The 26,532-nt window shown below is 50.5% G+C and overlaps 1 long non-coding RNA gene across 2 annotated transcripts; it reads right to left on the reverse strand.

Moving 5' to 3' along the window:
- Positions 1–25,568, reverse strand: LOC131819522 (uncharacterized). Of its 2 annotated transcripts, XR_009349218.1 has the most exons (4): positions 25,270–25,568; positions 20,686–20,936; positions 16,557–16,649; positions 1–3,776 (listed from the first exon to the last, which is right to left on the reverse strand). It is a non-coding gene; the product is annotated as an uncharacterized LOC131819522 (long non-coding RNA). The 2 variants fall into 2 exon arrangements; XR_009349217.1 differs by lacking the exon at positions 1–3,776 and having other exon boundaries at positions 9,470–16,649; positions 25,270–25,563.
- Between the last annotated feature and the right edge of the window lie 964 nt (positions 25,569–26,532).

The raw sequence follows: 26,532 nt of genomic DNA on the forward strand, positions 1-26,532 counted from the left end.
CCTGTCGTCTCCAGTATCTCCGAATGGCTGTCCTTGGAGATAAGGTCTTTACAGAGATAATTAAGTTAAAATGAGGTCATTAAGGTAGCCCGTAATCCAGTATGACTGGTGCCCTTAGCAGAAGAAATTAGGACACACACACACATACACACACATACACACACATACACACACAAAAGAGGGAAGACCCTTGGGGACACAGGGAGAAGGAGTCCATCTACATAAACCAAGGAGAGACCCTCAGCAGGAGCAAGCCTGTCAAAGCGATATTGGGCTTTCAGTCTCTGGAAGTCCAAGTCCAGTGCAGAGGAAAATACATCTCTGTTTGGGAAGCTACCCAGCCTGTGTGTTTTGTGACAGCAGTCCCAGCAAGCTAACCCAACACGCCAACGCCATTTTGCACGAGAAGACTCATTTCTTTTTGCAATTCTACAGAGATGTTCTCCACAGAGTCTTGGTGAGGGCACGACATGCTTCTTCTCCCTTGGTTGAGTTTTGCTGTTCCAGAGCTTTCTGGATCTGATTCCCACACAAGCCTTGTGTGTTCTGGGCCTTTCTGCTTCTGCCGTTCACCCTGAGTGTGGAATGCAGGGATGCTTTTCCAGACACTGGCTCTTAACTGCAAAAGGCTCTAAGATGAAGCTCTTTGTCTGTCTCTTGTGATTGCTGAGGCTCTGAACAGCGCTCTTGTGGCCCCTTGCCATTCTGGAAACCCTACTGAGTGTTCTGCCACAGGGAGTTGTGGGGCTCCCTCCCTTGGTGAGGTTGGAAGAGCTGGAGAGAGAGGCGCAGAGCCAGGCTTCAGAGGCCTGTGGGGTGGTAGGTCTTGTGCTCAGTGAGGGGCAAGACTGGAGACCTAGGATTCCCTATCACACCTTCCTCCCTGCTCTGGCCAGGCTGGAGTGTGTCTTTTTTTTTTTTTTTTTAAAGATTTTATTTATTTATCTGACATAGAGAGATCACAAATAGGCAGAGAGGCAGGCAGAGTGAGAGAGGAGGAAGCAGGCTCCCCGCTGAGCAGAGAACCCAATGCGGGGCTCGATCCTGGGACCCTGGGATCATGACCGGAGCTGAAGGCAGAGGCTTTAACCCACTGAGCCACCCGGGTGCTCCTGGGGTGTGTGTTATTGAGCACTTACTGTATGCCTGCCTGGAGACGAACTCTTCCTTCGTCCTTACAGTGACATTCCATAGTGACTACTGTTATACCCATTTTACAGATAAGGACACGAGTTCAGATGAGAACACTGAGGCACAAAGACTTGACATAAGTTGCCCAAGTTTACGCACGCTAGCAAGTAGCAGAGCCAGAAATTCCACCCAGCAACTGTTGACTCAGGACCCACTGCATGCCCGCTGCTATGTTAAGTGTGAGAACTACAAGGATAAAGTAAAACCCAGGCCCTTCTCAACACAAACTGGCCATCAGGTGAGGCAGAGTGGTGCAGAACAGTGATTACTCTATGACGGGCAAAGTGTTCTTATTCGGTCATGCCTGTGATCAGGGCGCCAGGGGGAAGGGTCTCGAATGCAAGACTGGGAAGTTCCTTAAAGTTCTGAAGGGGTGATCGCAGAGCTGAGTTGGGAAAGCTGGCCTGACGTAGGAGGGGAACAAGCACAGTTTACTGCAAAGGCTAAGAATGGGACCTTGGAGTCGTGTCTGGGCTGGATCCAGGTCCAGCACCCAAGAGCTGAATGACCTTGAGCAAGTGTCCCAACCTCTGTCGGCCTCGGTTTTATCATCTCTAAAATGGAAATAATCATCTCATACTATTTTGAGGATCAAATGAGATAATGCGCATTGCCTGGGGGGCAAAGTAGGTGCTCAGTAAATCATAAAGCATTTCCCAAAAAATGAAAGTGAAGGACTCGTTATATGATAAACAGGGGAGTAGCAGGAATGAGGCAGAAGAGGCAGCAGGGTCCAGATGATGGGGTGGGGGCCATGCCAGGACCCGGGAGATCATGGCCTGAGCAATCAAGTGTCATACACTCAACCCACTGAGCCACCCAGGAGCCCCTCCTCAGGCTCTTCTGCCCCCAGCTTTTGAAGCTCACATCGCACTCACTCACAAATAGCCGTTTCTTCTTTAGAACAATGACTTCCTTGAGGTGTCAGGGACTGAAGTTCACATTCCTAAGGCCAATGCCCGATCCGTGTAGACACTACAAAATAACATAGTGCTTCTTGGCGCTCATCCCAACAACACAGAAGGAGAAAGCCCGTGATGGAGCAGTGCACACAGTGCTTGGGCAAGCCTTCTTAGAAGAGATGGGAAACTTTTCCCAGAGGTCCTGTTTGGGCTGAGTCTTGAAGGAAAAGCACCTCAGATGGAGAAAGTTCTTTTTTATGGCTGAAAAATATTCCTGTGTGTGTGTGTATCTCACATCTTCTTTATCTGTTCATCCATCAGTGGACACTTGGACTGTTTCCATGCCTTAGTTACTGTACACAGTGCTGCAGTGAACTTGGCCACGCGGGTAGCTTTTCGAATTAGTGCTTTCGTTTCCTTCAGATAAATATCCAGAAGTGGAATTGCTAGATCATATGGTAGTTTCATTTTTAATTTTTTTTTAAGATTTTTATTTGTCAGAGAGAGAGAGGGAGAGAGAGCGAGCACAGGCAGACGGAATGGCAGGCAGAGGCAGAGGGAGAAGCAGACTCCCTGCTGAGCAAGGAGCCCAATGCGGGACTCGATCCCAGGATGCTGGGATCATGACCTGAGCTGAAGGCAGCCGCTTAACCAACTGAGCCACCCAGGCGTCCCTCATTTTTAATTTTTTTGAGGAGCTCCCATACTGTTTTGCATAGTGGCTGCATCAGTTTCCGATCCCACCAAGAGTATGATGGTTCCCTTTTTCCATAGTCTTGCTAAGCTTGTTATCTCTTGTCTTTTTTGTAATAGCCACTCTTTTTATTTTGTGGGGGGAGGGGGAGAGAGGGAGCGGGAGAATCTCAAGCAGGCTCCACACCTCCTAGCACGAGCCTGATGCAGGGCTTGATCTAATGGCCCCGAGATCATGACCTGAGCCAAAATCAAGCGTCAGATGCTTAACTGACTTAACCACCCAATAGTAGCCATTCTAACAGGTGTGAGGTGACGTCTCACTTTGGTTTGGGTTTGTATTTCCCTGATAATGATGTTGAGCACCTTTTCATTGTATGTCCTGTTGGAAGAAGGTCTATTCAGGTCCTTTGCCATTTTTCACTGGATCATTTTTTTTTTTTTTCTATTGAGTTTTAGGAGTTCCCTATATATTTTGGAGACTAACCCCTTACCAGAAATGAGATTTGCAAATCTTTTCCCCCATTCCATAGGCTGCCTTTTCATCTTGTTGATGGTTTCCCTCCTCATGGTGTGGAAGCTTTTTAGTTGGATGTAGGCCTACTTGTTTCTGTTTGCTTTTGAGTTGCCTTTGTGTTTGGTGTATAAATGAACTCTTAGAACTGCTTTTGCCCTGAAGGCATCTGCCAACTCTGCAGGGAGCTGCCATGAAACTGAGTTGCATTTCTGCTCACTGAGAAGTGAGCACTGCTCGCTGGAGAAGTCCAAGGGACACCACCCCCTCATCCCCGACACATGCTCAGGGTAAGGCGACACCAGACATAAATCTATGTTCTTTTGGCACAAGGGGCAAGATTCCTGCGGGACAGTAAACCGGGCCCAGGCATCCTGAGGAACAGTAGACTCAATTTGCGTCTCAGAGGTGGTGGTACAAGACAGCTCAAGTAGGAATTTAGCTGAAAGCCGTTCTGGTTTTGATGGTCCAGGCATCTGCAGATGAAAACATAGAGGAGATCCAATTTTCGTTTAAGCCACCTAATAGATGATTAAGTGCTAGTCTTCATTTGCATTTCCTTAATGCCTAAGGATGTTGGACATTTTATAAATTCTGGTGAAGCGTCTGCTCCTATATTTCATCTATTTTCTTTTTTTTAAAATTTATTTATTTATTTGACATACAGAGATCACAAGTAGGCAGAGAGGCAGGCAGAGGGAGAGAAAAGGGGAAGCAGGCTCGCCGCTGAGCGGAGAGCCCGATGTGGGGTCGATCCCAGGACCCTGAGATCATGACCTGAGCCAAAGGCAGAGGCTTCAACCCACTGAGCCATCCGGGCTCCCTTATTTCATCCATTTTCTAATTGGATTATCTGGGGGGGGGGATTTGTTTGCTTGTCTGTTGACTACTGAGTTCTTGTTTTCTAGATAAGTCCTTCGACAGACATACAGCTTACAAATATTTTATCTCAGTCTGTAACTAGTCTTTTCATCCTCTTAATGGGGTCTTTGGCAGAACAAAAATTTTAATTTTGATAAAAATTAAATTTAATATATATATTTTTTCCTTTCATGGGGCCTGCTTTCTGGGTCAGGTCTGAGAACTGTTTGTCCAGATCAGGGTTTCTCAAAACTTAATATTCTCAGTTTGGAGAATGTGGAGCTAAAAGCAAACACAGCAGCTCTGTGTCGCCCATTTCTCACTTATCTGTGTATCCATGGTGATGACCCTTCGGGCAGACTCTCGGAACGCCTGGAACATTCGCACAGCTGCAGGGGGAGATGATATTCTAGATGCCCAAAGCAGGGGGTTGAGAAGAGCAGGATGTCAGTGTGTTTAAAGCAAACATAAGGACACTGGCCCAGTCAGAGCACAGGACTCTTGATCTCAGGGGTTGCGAGTTGAGCCACACGTTGGGTGTGGAGACTACTAAAAAAAAAAAAAAAAAAAAAAAAAAAAAAAAAAAAAGCAAACATAAGAGTTTCATGATGCTTCCCTGGTGCGTGGTTGGGGGCCATGCTTGCTCACGTGGCAGGTATCTAAGTAGTTCTGTTTGAGAACTTTGGACCCTAAAGACTCAAGTGGTCTTTCCTGGGCCAGGACATCTTGGATTCGCTCCTGCTGTTTGCAGAGTAGGTGTGTCTGTGCTATCCCCACGGAGAGATAAGAAAGCCTGCATTTGACCTCTCCAGGTTTTGCTTATAAATATCTTTTTCCTGCTGTTCCTGCGTTCTATTCTTTGCTCTACTGAATCTTAACCTTGAGTATAACTTTATGTGGGGTCCTGTGAGCCCTTATCGTGAATTATCAAACCAGTTGTGGGACAAGGGGTTTTTGTTTTAAAATGAATTCAGTTTTTCAAATTGTTACAAGACTTCAAAAATCAACTGTTTTATATTGAGTGAGTCTGGAGAGCTGGTAGCTTTTGAGGAATTGGCCCATTTTGTCGAAGTTGCTGCATTTATATGCATGGAGTGATTTACAGTGTTCCCTTTCTCCTGTTAAGGTCTTTGGAGTCTGCGGGAATGGCCAATATTTTGCTCTTTCTGGCTTTTTGTTTTCAGAGCATCTTTATGGAAATTATCTGACATGATTTCTAACTACAACCCCGTGTGGCAGGCAGGACAGGCATATTTATGGGCATTTAGCTGCCAGAGAAACATGCCTGCTCAGAGGTGCCTGTTTTAGGACCACATGGACAGAAGATCACAGACCTGATATCAGACCCCAGGGCGTCCCACTCCAAGCTTCTCCGCTGGTAATAAGGTCCCAACTATCCCTCCCACGAAGTTCTGTTGCCTTCCATAACCACCTCTTGGGTCTTTCTTAACTGGCACCTTTACTCTCTACCTAACCTTCCGGTGTCATGCTTTTCCTTGAGTGAATCCTCTCTTACAGATTTTCCCCGTACTGTGCTCCTGGCCTTCTCACACTCGGCCTCTCTCCTTTCTCTAGGCCTTGACTTTGCCCGATCATACTTCCTCTTCTTGGAGACTCCCCAGCATACCAAGGTCTAAGCCTGTGGTTCCCAGCAGGGAGCAATTTTGTCCCCCAAACGACATTTGGCAAGGTCTAGAGACATCTTTGAGAGTCAGAACTGGTGAGATGCTACTGGCATCTAGTAGGAAGAGGCCAGAGATGCGGCTGAATATCCTGCTGTCACGACAGCCCTGCCCAGAACAAAGAATTATCTGGTCCAAATGTCAGTGGTGCTGAGATGGAGAAACTCTGCTCTCATCCCATGCCTGGGGAGGCCTTGTCTGACTCCTGAATGGCTCTTCGTACGTGTGCCAGGCCACCAGGGCTGGGATGCTTTGAATTTGTGGTGGATGACTAGACAATTGTGGCTTCGTCGGCTACAAGGAGGCAGAGTGGCTTCCTACCACACGGCCACAAGATAGGACTCCAGACCCCTTTGGACTTCCATATCGAATCCATGGAGATGGAATTATTTTGCTGATGTCTCGGTGTCACCTGTCAAGCCCCAAAGCCTGGCTGGGTTATGGCTCCTGGTGGTCCCTTACATTACTGATTTGAGCTCAACGTGAACATGTAGTGCTGTGATTTTCCCTCGCAGACTCTTCCGGCTGTGTCCCACACATTTTGATACGCTCCATTTTTATTCAATTCCATGTGACTTAGTCCTCTGAGACTTCCTCAGAATTATTTCCTCAGGATTACTGTGCGTGTGTCCATGTGTTTAGAGAATTTCTTGTTATCCTTCCATTACCGATTTCTAGTCTGATTCCACTGTGGTCAAAGTTCACACTCGGTATGATTTAAATTCTTTTGAAATTGCTGAAATTTGTTTTATGACCCAGGAAATAGTCTACGTGAGGAGTGCCCCACACTCACTTGAAAAGAAGTATCCTGTTCTATAAATGTCTGTTAGGTCCTGTTGGACGACAGAGTTCTGTGTCCTTGATGATTTTCTAACTAGTCATTCCACTTACTGTTTAGACAGTGGTGTTAAAAGTCCTCAACTGTAATTGTGCATTGGTCTATTTCTCTCTTCAGTTCTACAATTTTGCTTCATGTATCTTGGAATTCTGTTGTTTGGTCCATACACTTTTAGGACCACTGTGCCTTCTTGGCGGCCAAATCCTTGAATCAGGATGTAATGTCCTTCTTTATCCTTGGCAATTTTCATTGAAGTTGACTTCCTCTGATATTAACAAAGCCATTCCTGCTTCCCACTGACTAATGTGTGAATGGTGCATTTTTCTCTATGCATTTACTTTCAATCTACATATATTTTTATATTTGAATTTCTTATATACCATATATAGTTGGATCCTGTTTTTAAATTCACTCTACCAATCTTTGTGTGTGTGTGTGTGTGTGTGTTTAAGTGAGCAAATGGCCACCAGGAATGCCTCTCTTTGACTTTCTTGGTTTAGCAATTCCAGACAGAACATGCCTCTCTTCTGGTAGCTCCAAGAGCTTTCCCAAGGAGGCCTCTCATTGGCCTGGCCCTATTCCTTGTTCTTAACGAGTGGATGTATACCACCTACATTTACTGTAATTTTGGTATTTAGGGTGGAAGACTGCCATTTTATTACTTGTTTACTTTCATTCCTCTCTTTCCTTTTTCATGCTTTTCTCTGGGTTGCCTGAACATTTTTTATAATTCCACTTTCATTTATCTATACTGGCTTTGAGGGCATCTCTGTAGACTTAAGTGCTTGACATCAACTTTCGATTGCTGCGGCATCCACTTCAACGACCTCCATCTTCAATTAACATACGGCTGGGCAGATGGCCCAGGTGCCAGTAAAACAACTAGTCAGGAACAAGGCCAACCGGACCCATGGAGTTGCCCTCACAGAGAGCCCCGAGTAACCTAGATTAACTGACCACTTGGTCTCATCTCTCCCTTCCCGTGCTGATTCCTGCTCTTACGCCTTGAATTTGCTAATAGTGTACCTGTGACGCTCTAGGTACCCCACCCTCAGTCCCTAATACATGCAGAGCCCTAGGTCCCTTTTCTCTCCCTCTTTCTCTCTCTCTCTCTTGACCCAGGACTCCATGTGTGGCTCTGGGGTGTGTAGTAAACCATGTTCTTCAAAGTTCCCCAATGGTTTTGCTGAGGTGCATCCTGAAATCATAGTAAGACCCACAAGGGCTGGTCCAGCCACAGAACTGGCCCTGGTGCTGGTGGAAGCAGGGAATGTCTGGGGGGGTGTGGTGTGTGCTCAGGCATTCCTAAACAAGAATGTCACTATCAACAGACTGGAACTGACACAACAAGCTCGTTGGATAGTTCCCCAGCCCCCGGCCCCAGTGGATGCCCTACATGTTATACATGTAAAAATTACTCCAACAACCTCCTGGTGTCAATATTTTTAACCATATCATCTCCATCTAGGTCTCTGTACCCATCTAGGTCTCTGTACCCACGCACACCCATTTATAATTGCCTCACATATTTCTTTTTCATATAACGAACACCACGTCAGGCAATATCAGACATTATTTCAAAAACTCAAGAGGGGCTCCTGGGTGGCTTAGTGGGTTAGTCCTCTGTCTTCGGCTCAGGTCATGATCCCAGGGTCCTGGGATTGAGTCCCGCATCGGGCTCCCTGCTCAGCAGGAAGCCTGCTTCCTCCTCTCTCTGCCTGCCTCTCTGCCTACTTGTGATCTCTATGTGTCCAATAAATAAATAAATAATCTTAAAAAAAAAAAAAAGAAAAACCTCAAGAAGATAGTCTAATGTGTTCGCCCAGAATTTTACCATTATTGTTCTTTCTTAATTCCCAGTGTTCTCTCCACCATCCAGAGTTGTCCTCTGTCCATATTGGACATTATGTCCGGGGTTCATGCTGCACTTTAGTGGGAAGGAGAGAGAACCGCAACTGTGTCATCTTACCTGTAACCACCATCAACCTCTTCTAACGCTTTGATATTTTAGGCTTATTTTTATTTTATTTTTTTTTTAAAGATTTTATTTATTTGACAGAGTACAGGCCCCATGCGGAACTCGATCCCAGGATCCTGAGATCATGACCTGAGCTGAAAGCAGCGGCCTAACCCACTGAGCCACCCAGGGGCCCCTAGGCTTATTTTTAAATAAAATTTTTACTTCCGAATAGTTCGGTTTTACAGAAACGTGGCGAAGATACTGCAGAGTTCCCATACACGCCTGTTTCCCCCATTAACCCGTCTGATGGTATCTTTGTTAGAACAAATGAACATAAAGAACCAATGTTAATACGTTACTAAATAAAGCTCACCCCTGATCTAGATTTCCTTAACATTTACTTAATGTCTTTTTCAAAATGTTCCAAGAGCCCATCCAGGATAGAGCAACCTGTTCAGCTGTCATTTCTTCTCAGGCTCCTCCTGGATGTGACAGCTTTTCTCAGACTTGCCTGGTTTTTGATGACCCTGAGAGTTTGGAGGAATCGGGCATTTTGCACAAGGTCCTCAAGTGGGATTTTCTGATGTTTTCACTTCATTAGTCTGGAGTAGTGGCTTTTGGGGACAAAGACCACAGCGGTGGTAAAGGGCCACCGTCATCACATCATATCAAGCGTATGTACATCAACAAGCCTGATCACTGTTGAAACTGACCTTTATTGCGTGGCTGGGATGGGGACTGTCGGGTGTTACCGTGTAAAGTGGCTACTTTTCACCCCCAGCCCATGCTGTACTCTTAGGAAGGAAGTCACCATGTGCGGCCATATTGTTTCTTTTCTTTCTTTTTTTTTTTAATTTTACACTTACATCATAATCATTTTGCACAAATTCTGACTTATTGGAGGAATTAATCTTCCCTGGACCTGTGTTTTTCCAAACATTTCATTTTGTTCCTTATGCCAACATGAAGCATTTACGCAACAAAGAAAAGATCAAAGGCCTGTTTCCGGAGACTATTTCTCTCAATACTTCCATGCACTTAAAACTCACATCCTCATGAGGCCTTTAAATACGATCATAGCCATTTCCAGGAGAAACCCCCCAAATCCTATGCTGCTGTAAGGCGAATGCAATTCTTCTGAATGCTTTGTTTCAGGGAAATTTATCAGAAGAAACATTCTCTGGAAGTTTACCTTAAGAAGAAACTCAGATCTTACAAATCATTTCCTCATGAATTTCCTAAATTCCCCAAAGGGAAGCACACTTGTGAACGCCATTATCTCTCCTTCTGACATAGATGAGGCTATTTTTAGGCGAGGCGGACAAAACAGCGGAATGGTTCACGCTTTGTCTAGACTCCATGGCACACTGAGGCCTGGGACATTATCATCCTGAGTTTCCTTATGCCCACATCACAGCACCTGAAGCATCATGTTACCCTTTTATATTACTAAAGACCATCGTGAGTCGTACGGCTTTGCTTTTATGACGTATTTTTCAAAACCGGAACTTGTTTGATGTTGAGTGTTTGGATATGAGTAATTATGAGAAAATAGGACTCCTGCCTACCAAACTGCTGCAGGAATACACTGCAGAGGAAAAGGGGAGAATGCTCGAAGTAAGGATATTGTCAGAATGTTCTCTGTATGCAGGAGGCTCTGTGCAGTCTGACAATCATGGCAATCTCTAAGTGATTACCACCATCCTCCACTTATCCACCTTAAAGGATAAGAGAGTTCCAGAAATGTACAATGAGGCAGTAGCCTTATCAGAAGGGAGAACAATTTATAAAGAGCAAGGGTTAAAATAACTATGTATCAGACAAGGTACAGACAGGAAACAGAAATTCAAGACCCACATTCAAATGGGAACCGAACCCATCCTCACGGCAGCATTTCACAACGGCTGGGGAAGGGGAGGTGATGGGGGAGAGGAGGAGCTGGACCCTCACCCCCCCTCCCGCCCCCCGCCTCCCCTCAAGGTGAATTAATTTCATGGGGATCCAAGATTTTGACATAAAACAACAGAACTAAGAAAGTACCTGCAGAAAGGGTGAACATTTTAACAGCTCTGGAGTGGGGAAAAGTGTACATATGCAACATTCAGAAGCCATACGATAAACATGGGGTAATTTGTTTGGCTTAAAAAAACAAAAAACAAAAACACCCACAACCTCAAGAGACAAATGACAAATTTGGGAGGAAGGCCACAACGCATGTGACATGCAGAGGGACAAGACCTTCAACGAACACAGAACTTCTGCAAAAGGATGAAAGAGAAAAGCGAACAGGAAACGTAAGGGGTAACGAGCACAGGGAAAGAGGGCTGACCTACGCGTCAGTCACTTCTCATTGCCTAGACTAAACCAAGTGAAAATTCTGGAGGTGAGAAGTTCAGAGCCACAGGGCAGGGGCACCTTCCTCAGGTTCACCTGGCCGGCTTCTAGAAGCGTGTGTTCCTCCTTCACGCGCTCCCAGGAGCTGCACCTTCAGGCGTCACCACCGGGATTCGGGAGAAGAAGGGGTGCAGGCAGGGAAAAGGCAAAAGGTTTCTGCTCTGCCGGCCCCCACTTCAGTAAGTTCTCGTGGAGACCCAGTTCTGTTTACATCTCATTTGCTGGCTGCGCGGCGGCAATACGGGGAACTAATTCATTTTTAACCTTGCCTCCTGGAAAGCGCAGAAATCCTAAACATACCACTTAGGGATCTTCACAAAGTGAACACATCCACTTGACCAGCATCCAAATCAAGGAACAGAGGGGGAACAGCCTCCTTTCAAGATCCCGTGTGCTCCCTCCCAGTCACTAGAGAAGGTGTTATCTTAAGAAAGGTATTCGTTAAGAAAAAAAGAATATAAGGAACCGGCCATCTGCCACACCCCTCATTTTCTAGATTCACCCCAAAGCACTCTGATTCCTAAGTTTTCTCCCCAAATTTTCTATTCTCCGCCCAAGACACGTTCCGGTTATTTGAGAGAGAATGGCCGGGGCTTTTTATTTGCTGGGATTTTATATTATGAGGCTGGGACCCAGAGAAAGTGGGACCCCAAGCAGGAACTTTCTGCAGGAGCAGACTCACAAGTTAACGCACGTGACTAGGGGGACGTTCCAGAGAACCATCAAGGACCCCATCCCACGAATGGGACAATGATAGGGATAATTTGCAATTCCGTCTGCATCTTTTAGAAGTGAGAAGACCCTAGAGTAAATGTGGCCACATCTTAGAAGTTAGAATTTACTCAGGATTACAGTACTCCTATTAGAGACCTCCTTACGGATACGGGCGACTTCCGCGGGGGCTCCCATCCTACTGAACACTGAAACATTCATCTTAGAGAAAGCCCGCTCTGTGGAGGCCCCTGCCAGCACTCTAGAAACTTCGCAATCCACAAGAACTCTACAAATGCAATAAATGTGAGGGCTTTCGGAAAAGCAGAGCTCATTCAACGTCAGAGAATTCACACTGGAGAAAAACCACATGCACGTAATGGATGTGGAAATGCTTTTAGAGCCCGTTCACGGCTGATCAGACATCCGGGACTTCAGGGCAAGGGAGGAGGTCTGTAAGCCTAATGGCTGAGGGGGACTCGGACAATGCCAGCTAATTTAGTGGGGACTTGAGCCAGTCCGATGTCATGAATGCGGACAACCGTCTAGGGGAAGCGTGCAGCGGATAGAACCTGACACCATTCATCCTCGAGAGAAGCCTGGGGGCCTCATCGATGGGGAAAACCGTGTGGGGACAGGGTAGCCCTTTCTCATCGTTGACAAGTTCATGGGAAAAACTCTCATGTTGTACAGACTGTGGGAGGCTGTTTAATCCGTAATCACGCTAATTCATACTGGAGATAATTCATACTTGATTGCCAAGGGGGACGAGAAGCCTTCAAGATCTTTTCCTTATTTTACTTCAGAGAAACCTTCGCGGTATAGGGCCCCACTGTGGGGGTGGGGGAATTCACCATGTATTAAGCATCACAATGAAACAAACATGCATCACATCAGAGGAGGAGATCACCCTTTTTTTTCCCCCGTCCATCCCAAAGCTTTCATTCTTTTCTCTGATGAGATCTGGAATTTTTGTGTGTGTGTCTTCAGTGACTGCTTTTCCTAATATCTCATTGCTTTTATAACCTTAGCTTGTAATTCTAGGTGTTCAGTACTTCTCCGGAGGGAGTGAAGGAGACAGTAGGCAAATGTCAGGGTTGGCCTGGTTTTGGCCTTTGGGGGCAGGACTTCTAAGATACGCAGGGTCATAAGGGCTGTGCCCAGAGGGGCGAGGCTTAGGGACGGAGTCTGCTGCCCATGTTCGGGCCCTGTTCGTTTGATGAACTTCTACAGGCCACACGTCTCTTCTACTGATGATGTGGGGACGGGAAATGGGTGGGTGAGACTTTTCTCAAGTTCTGAGCGCAATGACATATTGGTAGGATGCCTGAGGAGGGTTCCAGGTTATCTGTCACGTACCTAAAACTAGAAATGGAAAGAGGAGGGCTTCGAGTGCTCGGGATCAACGTCTCCTTGCACAAGGGAAGGCAGGACCACACAATTTCCTATGTTGGGTTGAAGAAGCCCCCCCAACCCCCCGACCCCACTGCTTGGTCAAAGTTGGGGCAGAAGAAAGCTTAATCTAGTCCTTACCAGCGGACGGCTTTCCCGCCTCCCAAGCAAACCAGGATGATCCCCAGACAAGGACTCCCTAAGACATCCCTGCCTCCCGCGATCTTTACTCTCCAGCTGAGGTAGAAGAGATTCAGATCTTGCGCATTTCTGGCTCCTGGCTTTGCGGAGAAAACAGGAAGAAATAGCGGTGCGAGAGGGAGAGGAGGAGAAACAAAGGATGAAGAAACGTGGGAGCACCCGCACCCAGGCAAAGGCCACGATTCAAGCTCTGTTCCCAAGAGGATCTGAAATGTCAGAAAGGCTGGCTGGAGAGCTGACGGAAAGGCCTCGTTTTCCACCAGTTTAGTTCCAGTTGCCATAAACTCCTCCCAGCCAGTACTTGGCCCCTGTGAAATCCCGCTGTGGAGCCTGGCCTCCCGCAGAAGTGATCCCACCCACCCGCCATCTGTCCATCGCAGCTTGCTGCCCCTACCACGTGCTTTCCATGGCTTTCTGCCCATGCTTAGGCTCTCTCCCTCTCCCCTCCCTGCACTTGTGGCCCCCAAAGTCATCACTGAGCTCCATTTTAGAAGACTCACGCTCATGCACATAGAACTTTCCTGAATCTGTCTTTCCTCATTTGAGTCCAACAGACCCCAGGGAGATGGGACTATGTGCTGAATTGCTCCGTAGGCTGTGAGAAATCTTGACTTGTATCTCCTACCACGTGAGTTAAGATTTCCACTGTCCAAACGTGCAGTGATTTCCCATTTGGATCTAAACCAAGAGCCATGGGGGCTTCAAGGAGTTCATGACGGACAGGTTCCGAGGACTGCAATACCAGCTAAGAACGTCTTAGGCCTCAAATAGCAGAAATCTGCTTAGAAGACAACGACATTTGATTAATGTATCAAGACTGGTAGTAGCTGATTCCAGGATAGGTATAGTGGCTCAACGATGTCATCTAGGACCAGGCTCTTTTTGTCTGACTGCTGGGCCAACTTTGTGTGCTGGCTTTTTCCCTTGGTCTTGTTGCCTCATGGTCCCAAGATGGCTGCTACAGCTCTAAGTGTCACATCCTCAAACATCCATGTCCGAAGCAGGAAGAAGGGCCAGGCTTCTTCACCACCCTTCCTTTAATCCTAAAGCAAAATTCTTCCCAGACGTTCCTCCAGCCCACTTCCTCCTAATTTTTATTGGCAGAATGAAGGCACGTGTTCCCCTCTAAGCCAGCTGACCGCGGAGGGAATAAGGAACAAGCCTGTCACAGTGACTCACACGCCACTGAAGAGAGACCATGAAAGCACCAGGCACGCAAGAGGAGACACCATTTTGGGCACTTCCGCCCCACTTCAGGGGATGCCACGTGAAGAAGAGGGGACAGATCCCACTGGCAGACAGAACCAAAGCCCCCACCCTACAGCCACAAGCAGACAGTAGCCAAATCCAGCCATCTGGGCCTCTTGGGGTGAGGCCCAGACACAGTGGAACAGAAAGAAATTGTTCCCGCCTTGTTCTGCCTGAGGGTCCCACTCAGAACGGAGAGCAGAAATCACAGATTCTTGCGTCTGCCACGACCCAAGGCTGTCCCCAAATGCCCACAACAGAACTTCCAGTAAATGCGGGAGAGCGAGGGTGGGGGCGGTAGTCGCCCGTGAACCTGGCGGCCATGGGGGTCATCGGGAGGAGGTTCAGCACCCACGCGACGTGGTCTCTCAGAAACCACAGGCGGGCCGAGAAGGGGCTGAGCCAGCAGGACCACTTCGACGTGACCCCACATCGAGACGCCGCGCGGATTGGGGATTCCAGCGACGCAAGGGAAAGTCCAAGCGGAGAAGCAGCGCCTCACCGCCGCCGCCGGAGGGACGGGCAGACGCGGAGGTGAAGCCCTGACCCTCCCCCAGCTCGCTGCCCGCCCTTGGGCAAGTTATTTAACCTCTCTAAACCTCATTTTCTTCATGTGAACACGAGGACAGGAACACGCGACTTCCCGCGGCTGCTGGGGATTCGGCGGGGTGCTGCGCGCGAGGCCCTTGACCGTGGCCACCGAGTGCCGGCTGGGCCGGTCCGAACCTGACGCATGCGCCCACCAGAACCCGCGGCTCCGCGAGCATCTCCTCCCCCACCACCACCCCAGTTCCCCGGGAGTGCCCAGCTGAGAGCCGCCGGCCCCTCCAGCGTCCTGTTCCCCCTCCAGCCCGCACGGGATCATCTCTTTCGATCACTACCCGTGTGCCTTCATTTCTGTTCAGTGGGGTCTCCGGGTGGTCACTAGGGGAATCATGTGAGAGAGCATTCTGGTGACCCACTGCGACACTCCAGCCACAAACTTCCAAAGCCCGAGCACGCACACCTGGTGGCCAGCTGTGCTCCTGCCCAGACACACTGGGGTGAGCAGGAAAGCCCCTGGCAAGCAGACAAAGAGGAAGCTGGCAAGGGCCCTCCCTTTCTCTCTTTAACCGCTGGTGACCTGCTCACATCTCCACCAGCTTCCAGGTTCTGCTGTTCGCAAGCAGCCCCGGGCTCCCAGGAGATGTGGTTCTATGGGCGACGCCAGCTCTCGGGACCAGCACCTACTATCCGGCCTAGACATTTTTAACTCACCAGCTTTAAAAGAAAGCAGCAGAGAGCTCTGAGGCTCTGTAAAAGCCTGGATATATACACAGGATCGCCCCCCACTGCCCAAGGAGACAGGGAGTCCACAGCTCACAAACACAAGGGGGCACCGTCTGTTTTGTGCTGAGGACCCAGGACTTCGCCATAAAGCAAAGGCAGGACACACTCACTGGGGGCTGGGGGGCGCAGTAGGACACTTGAGGACAGTCACCACTAGCAACTGTTCTCCTTGGGCCCTCCGCGAACTCCCTGGCCGCAGGGAACTATGGGAGCATGCCCCTACTCCAGCCGGGCGCTAAGCCAGGCACGGCTTCAGACACAGGCTGGGCCCTCAAAGAGCTGTGGGTTCCTGCTGAGGATGGCCCGTACGTCAGCCAGACCTAACCAGGACACTGCATGGCCAGTTCCGCAACAATCCCGATCGCTCGCTTGCTCCCCGCCTCCCCTGCCCCGAAGTTACTCAGGCATCAGGCGTGGTGGGCCACAGGGAGAATCTGCTCGGCCCGCCCGGCGTGAGCAGGTACCAGGGGCAAGCGCTGGCAACAGGGAGGAGATCACCTTCCTCCTGCGTGACCTGGGAGAGTGCGACGACAACTGTCCCAGAAGGCAGGCCACATCTTGGGTCACCCAGGGCATCTCCGCCCACAACCGTGCTGAACCACAAGTCCATGGGCTTTGCCTGCAGTGGCCACAGCCGTACCCGGTCTCCAGGCCAAGTCCCGCGGTGCTCAGAGGGGCCGTGGAGAACAGCATGGACAGGTTGTGGTTCTTCCTCGAAGAGCTTCCTTGAAGTCTGTTGGGAGGAGAAGAAGATGTAGTAGATAGGTCAGGATGGCCTAGAGCCTCTCCTGAGTGCTAAGGGGTTTGTGGGCCATGAACTCTCAAAGGACGCGGCCGGGGGAGTCCAACTGTAGCCTACAGAGTCCCAGGAAGGCTTTGGGGGGGGAGATGGGCTTCAGGACAGGCTGGGGGAGTGGGCAACTTTGGAGCCATAGGCTCTCTTCGTTCCTGGAGCACCTATGACATGGGCAATGACCCCAGGCGCTCAAACACAGCTTCCTCCTCACCCCCCAGGAAAGTAGAGCCTTTTTTGTTTTTTTTTTAAGGATTTTATTTATTTATTTGACAGAGGGATCACAAGTAGGCAGAGAGGCAGGCAGAGAGAAAGGGGGAAGCAGGCTCCCCGCTGAGCAGAGCGCCCAATGCGGGGCTCGATCCCAGGACCCTGAGATCATGACCTGAGCTTAAGGCAGAGGCTTAACCCAGTGAGCCACCCAGGCGCCCCGAGCCTTCTCCTTTTGCTGGGCCATCACAGGAGGACACAGCCAGCGGCGGGCATGTTGGTACCACTGCAGAGCTCGGTTCCTTGGAAATGGGACTTGTGACACTCTCATTCCTATGATGTCATCACAGTGTGAGGCCAGGACTGGGACATCCTGACTGAGGCCAAAGCTTAGCCTTCGGGCCAGAGCAGAACCCCTCCTGGGGGGGGCGGGGCTGCTGCTTCCAAGAGGCTGGGACCCGGAGACTTGATGCTGGTAAAGGCATTGCTTCAGAAAGCCTGACTCTAAACCCCAACCTCACTCCACCGGTGTGATACACGTGGCCACGCATTTGGGCAGAATTCTGGCAGGATACCAAACAATTCATACAGAGGAAATCTCTGAATATTATGAATTGGGGAAAATTTCCTTCATTTCCGAATTCATCCTAGAGAGAGAACCATGAATGGCACTGATGCGGGAACGTCGTCGGGAGGAGGCGAGCAGCTCTGAAGAGATGGGGAGGACACAGAGCAGTAGCGTGGGCCCCATAAAAACCAAGCCACGTCAGCCCCACCTTCCGAGCGCCACGCAGGAGAAAGTGCCATTCTCTGTGGGCTGAGGCAGGGACCTCGCCCAACAGCAGATAAGTCATTCCGCAGCCAAGTCTTTCAGATGCCATGAATTGAGGGCGGCGATCATTTGAGCAGAAATCAGCCCTTATTCATCTCCCCAAGATCCTGACTAGGGAGAGGGCTGCGGCTCCTCGGGAATGAGGGAGCTCGTGGGGGCTCGAGGGGGGCCGCCGCACCGGCCTCCGCATGCTCGGACCAGAACATGTTCCTATCGGAGAAAAACACGACGAACGCAGTCTAGAGAAGGATTTTGTTGGAACTTGGAACGTTTAGCACCAGCGGTGTAACGGCCTGGCTGTGAGAACCCAGACAGCCCGTGGGACTGTTTGTTCGGGGGACGGTTGAGCCAGTACCGTCTGTGTGGGTCACAGCGCTGAGCGGAAGAGAGGAATGGGGACATCGCCCTTCCTCTTCGTCAGACTTCAGGAAAGTCTGGTGTCACCTTTCCTGTTCCTTGCCTTGGCCTTGTGAGGATGCCGTCACATAGTCCCGGCCCGTGTGGGCCTGGGCTCCGGAGGGCAGGAGGTCGCCTGTCCGTGAACAGGCTGGTGACCACTGTGACACAGTCCACGCTGGCGAACACAGCCCAGGGGAGGCGGCTGGGCCTGGCTCGTTCAAGCGCTCAGCTGTCCAACAAGTGCCTTTTCAGCATCTCTTCTGCTCTGGCCCTGGCACTAGTATTTGCGTGTTAGGGGGTGCGGATAAAGCACAGGGGAGGAGGAGGGGCCGGCGGCAAGTGGCCCGGGGGACCGAGGGGACAGAAGGGACTTGGGAAAACAGCGGCACCTCTGAGATTGCGGGCAGTGTGTCCGCGTCCCCAGTCTCAGGGGGGGCTCGGGAGAGAGCGCAGGGGAGACAGGGAGGAAGAAGTCTGTTCTCCTGTCTGCCATGCGTTAGGTGCCAAAGCACTCTGCCAAGGGACCCTGCGAGCCGGGTGCCTCTTAGCTCCACTTTGTGAATAAAACAAGCGACAGGCTCGCCTATTAAGTGGCCGAGCCAGGACCCGGGGCGACCTCTGTCTCACTCAAGCCACGGCCTTTGCGGGCCACGTTTCCAGAGACGCAGGGGATGATGAGAGGGAGTGTGTGGACTGGGGGGAGGGGAGGAAGCAGGGAAGGGGCTGGCTTCTGCAGACCCCACTGTCAGGGGACAGGCAAGGGCTCGAGCCCCGCTTCATCTGTGTGGCAAGTCTAAACCGAGCCCCACGGCATGCCAGGCGCTGTACTTTGGCCCTGGGGATGTGAGTCAGACCGACACGGCCCTGCCCCCATGGAACTGCCATTCTAGAAGGAAGCAGACAACCAACCCCGCATGCTGTGCGGTTTGAAAGGGGAAGCACAGAGAATTACGGAACCCAGACTCACAGGCGTGAGGGCAACTTTGGGGAAAAAGTAACACGTTGGCTAAGACCCAGAAGAGGAAGCCTCAGCCTGGTTGGTGCAGAGGGGAACGTGCGGGAAGGTCGTCTGGTGACGGAGCAGAGTGACAGGGGCCCAAAGACCGACCGTCTCGTGTGTGTGTGAGGAAACAGCGCAGGTGGGGAGGCATGCAGCTCAGAACGGACCCCGAGAGCCATGGGAAACCGTGAAGAGGGTCACATGTAGGGGTGACTGGGGCAGGTGTGTGGTTTATCCCTTCGCCGGGAAGCCCACCGCTGCCAGAGAGAGGACAGAGCTGTCCAAGGATTCCGCAAATTCAGGCAGCCATGGTGGAAGAGGGAGGCCGGCAGCTCTTTTTTGCCCCTCGCGGAACAAGAAGGGTTTCCAAGAGATGCAGTGAGCAGAAGGAGCGAGGACTCGTGTTACTGGGGGCCCTGGACGGGAGCTGCGGGTTCCAGACCCCGGGCAGGGCAGGGAGTGCAGGCCGCTTGCAGACCCACGTGCGAGAGCAAACACCCCCCTCTTGTGGCCAAAATGGGTATTGCCGTTGCGTTCACAAACAGGCCTGCGGGCGGGGCCTTCTGGCTTCCCACCCTGAAGAGCGGGGCAGGTAAGTCCCGGCTCCAAGTGGCGGTCCACCCGAGGGGGTCTCCCACCTGTTTTTTCCTGTTTTGTTTTGTTTGTTTGTTTTTAATTTATTTGACAGAGAGATCACAAGCAGGCAGAGAGGCAGGCAGAGAGAGGAAGGAAAGCAGGCTCCCTGCCAAGCAGAGAGCCTTCGCGGGGCTCCATCCCAGGACCCCGGGACCATGACCCAAGCCGAAAGCAGAGGCTTTAACCCACTGAGCCACCCAGGCGCCCCTGTTTTTTTTGTTTTTAAGATTAATCTGAATAATGGGGAAAATGTGTATATATGCTCAGAAACTGATGCTAGAGAGACGGTCAATGTTACCCATGACTTCAAAACAGATGACTGCTTTTTTTTTTCATTTTGTTTCGACTTATTTTAAAATTTTCTGTTCTAGACACCTATTCCTTTTGTTAATAGGAGAATAAATGTATCATTACTATTTTTTTTTTTAAGGCTGAACTGACATAACAGTGGCCCAAGAGGGGACTAAAGGGGAGACCGGGGGCTACGGAGAGAGCAGAACGGCTGTGTGAGGACCCACTCCTCAGGCCCTTCCACACCCCGGGAGCAGAGAGCCCGGCCAGCTGCAGGGCGCGCGGCCTGGAGGACGAGGCCTCCTGAAGGAGCCCTCCGTGCTGTCACTCTGTGTCCTGCTTCGGCTCACACCCCCTGCTCCCTCCTGCCTCTCCCGCTCATGTGATCGCTTGTTCTCATCCGTCTGCCGCCCTCCTGACCTGGTCACACAGGGAGGGGTCTGACCACCCGGTTCTGAGTGATGTGGAGTGTATTCCCTACGCCCACATGGAGGGTCCTCTCTTTTGCAGGCTGATGCTAAATGAGGGCTGGGTTTGCCCACAAACTGTGGCCATGCAAGCTGTGTATATGGGGTCTCTATCTGGACAACTTCGAATGAAGCACTCACCTGGTCTAGAGTTCTGGTCAATTCTGTCACCGTCGTGGCTGCTTCTTCCCTCTCCTGCTTGCAACTCTTCTCTTGGGCAGGGCAGCAGCTTGGCCTCCCATGTGGAGGCTCCCCAGTGCTGGCCCAAGGTTCTGGAACATTCTGAGGTGTCTCCCAGGTCTGATACCGGTGAAGAGTCACTCTTGGGATCTTCTTTCAGCAAGCTCCTTGATTTAAGGTGAAAGCCTAGTCCTTACTCCTGAAGTCACCATCTGCAATCATATGTTGAAAAGCCAAATGTTACCTGTTTGCTCTGCAAAGAAAAGCCATGGAAATAAAACGCACGCCTACTGCTGGGGATAGATGCAATAAACCAGGACGTATATCACAGCAGTGAGAAATGAAGTTATAGCGAAGTAATTAGTGATCACACTGTTTTTAAAAAAGAAAAGCAGGGGGCACCTGGGTGGCTCAGTGGGTTAAGCCTCTGCCTTCGGCTCAGGTCAAGATCTCAGGGTCCTGGGATTGAGCCCCGCATCAGGCTCTCTGCTCAGCAGGTAGCCTGCTTCCCCCCTCTCTCTCTGTCTGCCTCCCTACCTACTTGTAATCTGTCAAATAAATAAATAAATAATAAATAAATAAAAGAAAAGCAGGTTATGCAGGGCGCCTGGGTCATACGGCTGGTTAGGCAGCTGACTTTGGTTTCAGCTCAGGTCATGATCTCAGGGTCCTAGGATCGAGCCCCATGTTGGGCTTCATGCTCAGTGGGGAGCCTGCTAGAGACTGTTTCCCACTCCCTATGCCCCCCGGCCCCCTCGCATGCTCTTTTTCTCACTCTCTAAAGAAATCGTTTTTTGTTTTTTTTTTTAAAAAAAAGCAGGTTTTGGGTGCCTGGATGGTCCAGTTAAGCGTCTGCTCAGGTCATGATCCCAGGGTCCTGGGCATTGGGCTCCCTGCTCCTCGGGAGGCCTGCTTTCCCCTCCCACTCTCCCTGCTTGTGTTTCCTCTCTCACTGTCTCTCTCTCTCTCTCTCTGTCAAATAAATAAATAAATTATTATTTTTAAAAAAGATTTTATTTATTTGACAGAGATCATAAGTCATCAGAGAGGCAGGCAGAGAGAGAGAGGAGGAAGCAGGCTCCTTGCAGAGCACAGAGGCTGATGTGGGGGCTCGATCCCAGGACCCTGGGACCATGACCTGAGCCGAAGGCAGAGGCTTTAACCCACTGAGCCACCCAGGTGCCCCTTTTTTTCTTTTTTAAAAAGCAGGTCATGAAATAGAGTGAGATTCTGAAGGAGCACACCACCCCCCGCCCGCCAAGTTATGTTACAAAGCTGGAGAGAGGATGAGGGAAAAGCAGGCTCTGAAGGGGTGCGGGAAGGGGATTCTGGTGTGGGAGGTGGAAGGCTGATGAAGCTGCCCCCAGGGGCAAGGTTAGTGACCTCCAAGGAGGGGCATCGTGGGGGTCAAAGCTTGAGGTAACTGCAGAAACAGGGGGGCCCAGGCAAAGGGAAGGAAAGCTGGATTTGAGGGTGTGGTCCTGTGTTGGTCAAAGAACTCCCATAATCATCATTAGAAAAACAGGCACTTTATGGGCGCCTGGGTGGCTCAGTGAGTTAAGCCACTGCCTTCGGCTCAGGTCATGATCTCAGGGTCCTGGGATCGAGTCCCGCATCGGGCTCTCTGCTCAGCAGGGAGCCTGCTTCCCTCTCTCTCTCTCTCTCTCTGCCTGCTTCTCCATCTACTTGTGATTTCTCTCTGTCAAATAAATAAATAAAATAAAATCTTTAAAAAAAAAAAAAAGAAAGAAAAATAGGCACTTTATAGTTTACAAAGCACTTTCTCCTCCTTGAGGCTTACAGACGAGGAAACAGAGGCACAGCACGGCTAGCACGCAGCGGAGCCAGGAGCTGAATCCAGCTGGTTCCAGCTCTCTCCAGCTGGTTCTATGCTGCTCAGCTGCCCTTTACGAGCATGGCCACTGAGGAGGTTCTAGCTTAAGGCCAAGAAAGAGCTTACGCTTTATGACTGGAAGGGCCCAAACACAGAGCTGGTCTCAGCTGGAGATCCAGAAGCCCCTTGTAAGACCAGGCGATAGCCATACATGCTGGACCCTAGGAAGGCCGTGAAGGTCAGGGGGCTCGCTGGGGTGGCCACAGAGGCCGGCAGGGCACTCGGGGACACAGAGCGACAGCTGCTTCCCAGCCAGTCCAGAAGCATTTCAATACTTTTAACAATCCATCCATCCCTCCATTCTGGTGGGCACCAGAGGAATGCCATGCCGGCCTCTGGCCTCCCCTAATTCTGTGTCCCACAGATCCCACTGGTGACAGGGGACTCTAGAAGTTGTACAAAGTGTACTTATTTCAGTCAAACCACACTTCCACAGAAAGGGACGTCATGTTCTCCGGATGTAAGTGATCATGGCTGTATCCAAGTTTGTGAAGTCTGTTATTGGCCTCTTCCGCTCCTGCAAAGATCAGGGGCCCTGCCAGGCTAAAGCAGCCGCCCCCTAGTGGTGTTACTTGGCTTTGCAATGAGCACTTACAGTCCTATTACCAAAAAATAAGAGATAAAAAGTCTGATAAGAGGGGTGCCTGGGTGGCTCAGTCGTTAAGCGTCTGCCTTCTGCTCAGGTCATGATCTCAGAGTCCTGGGATTCAGCCCTGCATCGGGCTTCCTGCTCGGCGGGAAGCCTGCTTCTCCCTCTCCCACTCCCCCTGCTTGTGTTCCCTCTCTCGCTGTCTCTATGTCAAATAAATAAATAAAATCTTGGGAAAAAAAAAAAGAAGTCTGCTAAGAAGAGTCATGGCTAGTCTTTCTGCAAAATGGTATCCAGAAGAGGTATGGTGAAACCCTTACTTTGAAGTTTTAAGAACACAGTGGATAAGAGAACTCCAGGAGTGGAAAACTCAGCCAGAAAGGAAACCCCCATGTGACTGTGGGTCATGACAAACGAACACATATTACAGTTTCTGTAAACAATGATGCAGATTTGAGCAGGTTCAATAATGACTTAATTGAAGTACTTCCCTGTAAGAAGAATGAGAATGTCAGAAAAGGAAAAATTAAAAAGCCTAGGAAATGATCCAAAATCTAATTCAATCCCCAAAGGCACCAGGGGAGAGGGAAGAGGAACATGACATGACATGGTGCTGGGTCAAAACAGACATGGCCTTCGTTCTCCTAGGAAGACCCACCCCTCCCTATCCTCACACTTAGTTCTCTCTTCTGCCTGCTGGCTTGGTTCATTTTCTCACTCCCGCCCTCCAGCACGACCCCCAGGGCCCCTCCATTGCCCAGCGGTGCACTCCTAGCCCCAGCCTGACTGCCTCCTCTGGGCAGGATGGCCATGAGCTGCTTCAGCTCCAGCAGCTCAGGATGGGCAACTTGCACACCATCCCTGTGCCCTCAGCCACTGGCAGAAGAGCTCCCAGGGCATCGCAGAACCTTGCAGGGCCATGAGCCTCCTGGTCTTAAACTCTCTGAAGCCAGGACAGGCCTGCGCTCAGCTGGGAGGCTGATCACCAGGCAGCCTGGTCCTCTGCTTCTGTCTTCAAGGTCAGAATTCTGTCCTGCTTTTGAAGGACCTGGGGGCACTGGGACACAGCGCCCCTCACTGCGGTGCTCATTCTTGCCAGAAGACCCCAGGGAGGCTCACAATTCAGAGGAGCTCTATTTCAGACACGTTCTGAAGCACAATAACATGAAATAAAACCCCTTGATTATGGTCCTTTTCAACACCACCAAAGACAGTAAAATAGTACAACGCCCTCTCCCCTCACTGGCCACGCTGGGTATTTTTTCCAGCGAATCTCAGACATCATTCGACCTTAAAACCTGCAGTATGTGTCTCTAAGACTCTTTTCCTTTTTAATGCACAACCCCAACAGCCTTTTCACAACTAAAAGTTTTAAACAGCGGCTCTGCCATATTGCCAATGTTCACATGTACCAGATTTTTAAAAAACTGCACGATCGTTAGACTCATGGTCCTTATAAAGTTTACAGGTAGCATCTGGCTGATAAGTCTCCTTAGGGAGGAAAGTCCACTTCCCTCTTTAAAAAATGTTTTTTAAATCTTGTAGTTTGTTAAGAAGTACTTCAGGTGGGAGCGCCTGGCTAGCTCAGTGGGTTAAAGCCTCTGCCTTCGGCTCAGGTCATGATCCCAGGGTCCTGGGATCAAGCCCCGAGTTGGGCTCTTTGCTCAGCAGGGAGCCTGCTTCCTCCTCTCTCTCCCTGCCTGCCTCTCTGACTACTTGTGATCTCTGTCTGTCAAATAAATAAATAAAATCTTAAAAAGGAAAAAAAAATAAAAAAAGAAAGAAGTACTTCAGGTGGCTGTCGTTAGAACAAAATGACATTTAACCAACGTCTGGGCGCCTGCTCTTTGCCAGGCACGGCGCTCAGTGGGGAAAGAAAGGCGTGAGCGGACAGACTAGGTTCTGGCCTTGCTCTGGGGCAAACCCTGCACTCTCTCTGGCCTTGGGGATCCCTTCTCTAGGAGAAAAGACTGGACCAAGCGTTCCCTCGAGGCCACGCTCTGATGTGGCTTTCATCACTGTGACCCACTGTCCGAGCCTCTGCAAAACGCCTGCCAGATACCTTCCCTGGAGCCCGGGCCCACACCCTGCCTTTCCGGGCGGCCGCCCGTCTGCCGGGGCTCCCGGAGGCCGAGGAATCGCGGAAGAGCTCCCCCCGACACCGCCCAGCTCCGACCGACCGCAGTGGCGAGCAGTAACCGCCACCGCTCGGAACTCGGCGCACGGGCGCTGCTCCGGCCCAACTACAATTCCCAGAGGCCTCTGCGGCGAGCCGGTCACCATGGAGACCGGCCGAGTTCGTGGGCTCCGCAACGGTCGGTGGCCTGGGTTTGCGAGGGGCCCGTGCGCGGAACATCCCCCAAGCTTTCAGATGAGCTGGTCACGTGTCCCCACCACCCAGGCTTTGGCTCTGGGGCCCGAGGAGACGGAGCCCTAACGCCACACCGAGGGCGTGGGAAGACGGACCTACATTTCCCAGAAGGCCCCAGGTGCACCCCACTTCCGGTCGCTCGGCACTGAAGCGGTAACAACCGAGCTGTCGCCAAAGGAGTCAAGTTCTGGGTGTTTGGGCTCCTGAAGCCAGGAAACAGAGGAGCGGGAGACGGAGAAAGAGGATAGGGGAGGAAAGCAGAATGGAAAATTTGGTTATAAAGCAACGTTAAAGAGCGCATCCTCGCCTGCTTACCTTTTCCACGGACGCTCAGGGCCGGCGTGGGCGTCGCACAGCCTTCTGGGAAATGCGGGCGACGCTGCCCTAAGGCCTATGGGAAGTGTAGTCATTAACTGTCACTACATTGAGCACCTGCGATAAACCAGGCACGCTGTAGATAGGGGATTAAACTCGCCTTCTTCCTTCTTGTCCACTCAAACACAAATTTTACGTCTTAATTACCTACGGAACCGGTCCCGGTTATTTATTTATTTATTCATTTGATAGAGCTCACAAGTAGGCAGAGAAGCAGGCAGAGAGAGGAAGAAGCAGGCTCCCTGCTGAGCAGAGAGTCCAATGCAGGGCTTGATCCCAGAACCCTGGGATCATGATGGGAGCCGAAGGCAGAGGCTTAACCCACTAAGCCACCCAGGCGCCCACCTGTCCCGTTTTCTTCATGCCAGTCGCTAGTGCTGTGTTTCAGACACTCTGGATTTCCTTGTCAGCCTGCTCCCAGTCATATTACCCTTAAGTCATCTCTCCATGGGGTCGCCAAAGTGATCGTCCCTGCTCTGCTTAGGGCTTTTCAGCAGCTAATCTAATCAAGTTCACGCTCCTTGGCTATTATTTGGCCTTACTGTCTCGGACTAGTAACCTCATACAAAAGAACGGTTT

This window comes from Mustela lutreola, chromosome 17, assembly GCF_030435805.1.
Source record: "Mustela lutreola isolate mMusLut2 chromosome 17, mMusLut2.pri, whole genome shotgun sequence".
Lineage (NCBI taxonomy): Eukaryota > Metazoa > Chordata > Mammalia > Carnivora > Mustelidae > Mustela > Mustela lutreola.